The following is a 7,199-nucleotide window of genomic DNA, read 5'->3' on the forward strand; positions in this document are numbered from 1 at the left end:
ATGTTTTAATGACTTAATGTTTTTTATATCTGTGTAAGCACATACAAATATATCATTGATGGTTTTTTTCCTTTTTTGGGTTGTAATTTTTAATTGTTAAAACTTGTGAATCGGATGGATGATGAGAGTGGGAAACATTGTTTGGTATCTGGTTTCATCGAACAAAAATTTTGCTGATCTAGCTTCTAGCCCCTAACGTGTGAGCTGATTAAAGTCAATAACCACCGTATTTTGGTGCAACAGTGTAATTCTATCTTACTTCAAAGCAAGGTAATTTATGAAACAGAATGAAATGGGACTAAAGGGCTATATTATTTTTGTACCCCTTCCTACTGGAGAACTATTCTGTCCCGTATGAGATGCCACATGTTAAGCAGTTAACTGTGTGCATGAGTGGTGTACAAAAAACTCTTTGACAGGAAAGCACAAAGAGAACTAGTCTCTTCTGTGTTCTTGTACAGTGATTATCAGGGTGCAGTTGTAGATGTGAAAGCAGATTTGAGCAAGGGGAGAACTATAGTGCTTTACTTACTGCTTCTTTTCTGTCAAATTCCTGTCTGGATGCTTTTGTTATCGTAATGTAATGAGCTCTTGTCATATACATGTGCTCCAAGCAACTCCTTTGCTTTCCCAACATCGTTTCCAAAGTTCCATTTCAAAACATTTGCTAACCCTGTAGTATTGTGTTCTGTCATGAAGCACATAACTATTTTATAATGGTGATGTATGTATCTTTTTATTGTTTTTATGTAGTGTATATTGTAAATAGGTAAAGTTATATTGACAACACAGTGTTATATTTGATGTGTTCACTATTTTGTTTGTTGCAGTTGATCACTTGAAGGAGTACTTGCAGTATTGTTTGTCACGTGACCTGCAATGTGATATTAAAGTGGCAGACATGTCTATTTATGTACAACCAGCACCTCATGGCCCGATGATTGAAGTTAAGGGAACCCAGACAATCCGTTGTGTCCGGTACAAGTACTGGAGGTTTAGCTTATCACCTATTACACTTTATTATTGCTGCAAGAAAGGCTGATTTCACAGTATTCACCTACATTTTTCAGGCATGAATGTACGGTAATGAAAAAAGGACTCTGAAATGGATATTGAGACAACCCATAATTTATTTACAAAATGATGAGCAATAAAAGTGTTTGTATAATGGTTATGAAAACTAGAATTTTGAGAGATTTCACGTGTGAAAAAGATTTGAGCATATGTGAGACAACTTGGGAGCACACAAATTTGGCTGTGCATTAGCGATTGTCAGTAGTGATAAACTGTAAGTAAGTTTAAGTTATCTTGCTATATTTCATCAGTTGCAAGGAATGTAAGACCTATTCGTTTGTATAAAGAAAGTGGTCTCTTGTACATAATTACTAGTCAGAATTCATATATTACTGAAAAATATATTATTTGAAACCAAACATAGAACACTTGACACAGTCTAGTTACCCCCAAGACTAAACATATACCAAGTTAAATATTTCTATAACAGACCTCATCTAAATGCTTTCCTCACTTCTTGAAACTAGATGCAGGTAGTCTACAAGACTAGTTACCTTATATCCTTTTCCCTTGATTTTCATTCTTTCCTTCCCTCCTTCAATTCCTTTTATCTGATCTTTTAACCTGTTGTAGGTAATGATATTCCATATTTGTCTGGAACCATAACTGTAGGGTCATGTAGCAGCAATAATATAAGGCCTTGATGACAACAGAAACAGTCGTTGACTGCACTAGGGTAACTTTACTGATTGAAATTTCAGTGCTATTCATTCACAATGAGACAATCCCAAACATGCATAACAATAAAACCCTTTATAGTCACAATTTCTACTGGAAGAGACAGACTGATTATAGGAAGTGAGAGAGAGAATCTGTAACATATCTTGCTCTGCTGTGGCAATTGAGAGACTGTACATGTCAGCTGTTGACTAAATTAAAAAAAAAAAAAAAAAAAAAAAAAAGCCAACCCCAGTAAATGAGCATATTTGCTGCTCACTGAAAAGTATTTTATCAAAGTAATATTTGCAGTCTAGGAATATAACACTGTTGTGTTATATAATAGTCCAGTGTAATCATTCACTTCCTAAACGTGTATATGAAATCTAATGCTAAACAGTAATCCAAATAATATCCATTTAAAGTCTAGAATCTTGTGCAAGTAGTTAGGTGGTTACACATTACAACAGCTTTCTGCACATTTTGTCTCAACACTCTTTGTTGTCATTGCATTAATAAAAGATGCACTCATACAACTGTAGTGTGCATTTTCACACATTTTAATGTAATTTTTAAGCATGTTAATGGAGGAAATTGTAACAGACTGAAGTCCCATGTTAATATTAACAACTTTAGAAACTCTCTCTTCCTATCCTTTCATTCAATATTACTAGATTTCTTAATACTGAATGAGTCATCCACAATGTGTGTACCACATCAGTAAACATGTATTCAATGGTTAAACGGTAGGCAGTCAGCTTTAAGAAGTGAGTGTGCCTTTGTTTATGCAGTCCTTATAATGAATGGTGGCTGTTTATTGTTCTGTCCAATCATTGTACTCAACTACATGCACTGGTTGACTGCTAAAACTGTGCATATTCTGTTAGTGGATGATGCATGTTTCTTAAATTTATCTTTTCATGGTATATTACCAGCAAGATGAATCTTGCTGTGAGAACATTCTCAGATAAACACTAAAAGTGATGGATTTGCATGTTTTGCATGACCACTGTTTTGTTTTTAACAAACCTAATTCAATATTCAAAGGTCGACATATCACGTCTTGTAAATTTTTCGGTGGTTAAGTTCACTTTTCATTTTTTTATCATCCCAGGAATTATTACTAATAAAGTTCTTGAGCCCTAAAGAAGTTACTTCTGGCTTTTTTAATCAACTGATAAGATATCAGGAAAGTCATTGTACATGGGAAGTTCCTCACCTACAAATAAGTATTGTGGGTATGGGGGAAAAAAAATACGAATTGTGTTCTCTTGTGCAAGTGATTTTTGATTTTGATAGACCAAATCCAACTTCAGTGATAATTATACAGCATATGAGGTTAGCCACACAGCAGGTAGTATGCATTTGATATCATCTTGACTAGTGCAGTATTGGAGCATTTTTAATTCTGAATTATAATGCATGTCAAATACTTTTTCATTGTGAGTTAGATATCTAACTTAATTTAAACTAGTGAGAGTAGGATGTGGGTATGAGTTTGGGGAAGGGTATGTGGAAAGAGGCTATTGAAAATGATTGTCATATGTTAATCATTGCAGTTAATAAGATTCATCATCTTATGGGGTATCCATTGCAGTACTTCTGGATGACTTATAATATCAGAATCTTTAACAATACAGTACTCTGTAAGTAGGCAAGATTAGAGAAACAGATGTGTGCAAGCACTCAATCTGTTATAAGAAATTTGAATTTTACAGCCTTGACATTTGCTTGTAGCTAAACATATGAAAGATGTTATTAATACTTACAGCAATTTACAAACTGATTGACTAAAAATTATGGTATTAAAAAGTAGAGTTTGTCAAAGAACAATTATTTAATCTGATTGTATTATTAGTACACTGGTCAGCTCTATTAATTTAATTTTAATAATAGAAACTAGAACATTCTGAAATCCACTATAATTCCTCTAATTGCAATGCATTACAGAATCACATACATTAATTTTCCCTTCTTATAAGGCCATATATAATATTGTTGTTGTTGTTGTTTTCTGTCTGAAGACTGACTTGATGCAGCTCTTCATACTACACCATCCTGTGCAAGCTTTTTTATCTCCAAATAACTACTGCAAGCTACATCCTTTCAAATCTGCTTACTGTGTTCATCTCTTGTTCTCTCTCTACAATCTCCCCCCCCCCTCCCCCTCCCCCCTCCCCCCTCCTTACTTACCTCCAGTACTAAATTGGTGATCCCTTGATGTCTCAGAATGTGTCCTATTAACCAATCCCTTCTTTTAGTCAAGTTGTGGCATAAATTTCTTTTCTCCTCTCATTAGTTACATGATCTACCCATCTAATCTTCAGCATTTTTCTGTAGCACCATATTACAAAGGTTTCTGTTCTCTTCGTGCCTAAGCTGTTTATGAGCTCTGTTTCATTTCCATATATGGTTATGGTGCAGACAAATACCTTCAGAAAAGACTTCCAAACATCTAAATGTGTATCTGATATTACCAAAGTTCTCTTCTTTAGCAATGCTTCTCTCGCTATTGCCAGTCACATTTTATATCCTGTCTAGTTTGGCCATCATTATCTGTCTTACTGCCCATATAGCAAAACTTGTTTCCTACTTATAGTGTCTCATTTTGTAATCTAATTCCGGACTACATTCCATTACTCTTGTTTTGCTTTTGTTGGTGTTATTCTTATATCCTCCTTTCAAGACACTGTCCATTCTGTTCAACTTCTCTTCCAAGTCCTTTGCTGTCATTGATAAACCCTAAAAGTTTTTATTTCTTCTCCCTAAACTTTAATTCCATCTTTGTTAGTTACTTTCATGTTCCATGGATCATTTTGCACAATAAATTTTAATGCTGTGGAATGAATTTTACATTCACATTGCAAATTAATTTGTAAATGTGGCTATTTCCTTCTGGTATTGTGGTTATGTACATCATTGTTTCTTTTGAACTGCAGTGGATTATTTACAACAAACTTCATGAGGGAATTATTACACTGTGAAGCAGTAGTCAGAATACGTAACTCCTTAAACAGATGTCTGCAAGATGATCATGTGTGAGCACCTCATGTTATTATTAGAGCATGTTTTCTTTCATAAAGATTTGTTTCTCCAAAACTTTGTTCCATAGGACATCAGTGAATGAATGAAAAGATCCAAAATATGTCAACTCACTGATTTGTCTCTCCCAAAGATTCGCTATGATTTTAAGTGCAAAAGTGAAGTAAGTTTTTTTGTGTTTCAAATTTTTCTTTGGTGTCCTTTACTGCTTGCTCAGTGTACAGATTGAATAACATTGGGGATAGGCTACAACCCTGTCTGTCTCCTCTCAACCACTGCTTCCCTTCCATGCCCCTTGACTCACATAACTGCGGTGTGGTTACTGTGCAAGTCGTAAATAACCTTTTGTCCCCTGTATTTTATCCTGACTGCCTTCAAAATTTCAAAGCCTTTATTCCAGTCAGCATTGTCAAATACTATCTTTAAACCTACAAATGCTATAAATGTTGTCAAATACTATCTTTAAACCTACAAATGCTATAAATGTAAGTTGGCCTTTATCTTCGTAGGGAAATTGTATGGTCAGTATTGCTTCGAGTGTTCCTGTATTTTTCAGGAATCCAAATTGAACTTCCCGTGAGGTCACCTCCTACCAGTTGTTCCATTCTTCTGTAAAGAATCCATGTTAGGAATTTTCAACCGTGACTAATGAAACTGATAGATTGGTAATATTCACAAATGTAAATCCTTGTAAAGATATTAAAATTCTGACCTTTTGTGACTGCTTGCTTTCAAAATTATTTTCCTTTCCCTGTAATCAACATTGCTGTTACACACTAGTGACTTGGAGGTAGTTGCTTCAAATCCTTTTGATGGAAATTTTCATCATCAGCATTTCACCAACAAATGTATAATCCGACTGTGGAAGTGAATTAGCTTAAATTGTGAATTTGTCAAAGATTTCCAATGAAATGAGAGTATATGATACTTTTCTTCCCCTGTTTGAATAGAATAAACTAAGTTCCAACATGAGGTTTCATTCTTTTGCTTCTCTCGCATCATCATCATCATCATCATCATCATCATCATCATCATTACAAGCAACAGAAGCAATCACCACTAACACGTGATGTTATACTGTACAAAACTACTGTCACCTGTCAATATCTACAGCATTTACACCAAAGACACTAATCATGTTTTGGCACAGAAACATGTCTAAAGGGTGACAAATAAAGAAATCCTTATAAATGTAGGCAACTGAATGCATAGAGAGCATCTCAGCCACCAACACTATGTAACTGCATTTTTAAGAGGTGCATCTGAAGAAGGAATGTAGAAGGATGTGTAAATATAGTGATGTGAAAATTGCAAGCTGGCAATCATATTTTCTGGAAAGAATAGCGTGCTGAAATTATGAAATATATTGAATCATTATTTAAGCGATACTCAACATTTTTAAGAATGACTACAGTTCACATAACTATTGAAAAATCTTGTTGATTTCAATTGATGCCACTTTCCTTCTTCACCCAACAGTCCTAGAAGTTTTGGTTATTATTTTATTCTTAAATAAATATTGAAAGAATTTTTACTTGGCAGATGGCACTATAGATAATAATATAAAAAGGCACTAAATATCAGATTCAGAAATTGCTTCATTGGCCAAGTGAAGGGAATAGGACAGCTGCATCGTGAAGTAGGAAAGTTGTCAAGGTCAATTGGGCCCAGTAAAAAGAGCAGTTATTGTTTTATGATTTTTGAATCCATTAGTTTTGTTGTAATACAATGACATTTTATGATTTTTACCTCCACTACTAAACAAACCTGTGGTAGTTCTAGTATAAAAATATGTTTGTTGCATACAGTGTTGCATGGACCATGTTATATTTTAATACTTTATGAAGTTGATTATATTTGTTTAAAATAACCTGCTCGGGAACCGTTACAATTATATTTGTATTCTACACATTCATTTCCTTGTTGGTTCCTCGTGACAGCTAAGAGGAAAGAAGCAGTGATACATTAATATAGAATGATTTAAAGACCTTGTGTTGATTCTGCTGCTACCTATATTTACAGCAGACTTGATAGCTGTTCATAATTGTTATGTGGCTCTATGAATGCAACTGAGAAAATGAGTTGAAATTATAGATGAAATATGATGTTAATTTCATCTTGGTGTAACAGAATCATATAGAAATTAAAAGCTTATTTTATATTGATTTGTCTGATGTTCTTGTTTGCTCTTCAGGATTTGTTACAAATTGTCATTTATTCTCACATTGAGCTGTAAAATCTTATATGAATTATATCATTAGAGAAGTAGCTTCAGTCTTACATTACTACATTGTAGGTAGATGATGATGGGTAGCTGACTTTTCTGAAATATTTGTATGACAACAATCATTTTCAAAGTGAAACCAGAGTAAAATTTTGTACTGTTCACCAAAAGGTCCTAGATGCATACTGACAAAAGAAAATAA

At 34.0% G+C, this 7,199-nt stretch overlaps 1 long non-coding RNA gene across 1 annotated transcript in view; it reads left to right on the forward strand.

The window, feature by feature from the left end:
- The window catches only part of LOC126162124 (uncharacterized), a 19,706-nt gene extending 12,768 nt beyond the window's left edge, over nt 1-6,938 (forward strand). The window contains exon 3 of the long non-coding RNA XR_007535024.1: nt 831-6,938. This is a non-coding gene — a long non-coding RNA (uncharacterized LOC126162124). The remainder of the gene's footprint in view (nt 1-830) is intronic.
- The last annotated feature ends 261 nt before the right edge of the window (nt 6,939-7,199 follow it).

This window comes from Schistocerca cancellata, chromosome 2, assembly GCF_023864275.1.
Source record: "Schistocerca cancellata isolate TAMUIC-IGC-003103 chromosome 2, iqSchCanc2.1, whole genome shotgun sequence".
In the NCBI taxonomy this organism is placed as follows: domain Eukaryota; kingdom Metazoa; phylum Arthropoda; class Insecta; order Orthoptera; family Acrididae; genus Schistocerca; species Schistocerca cancellata.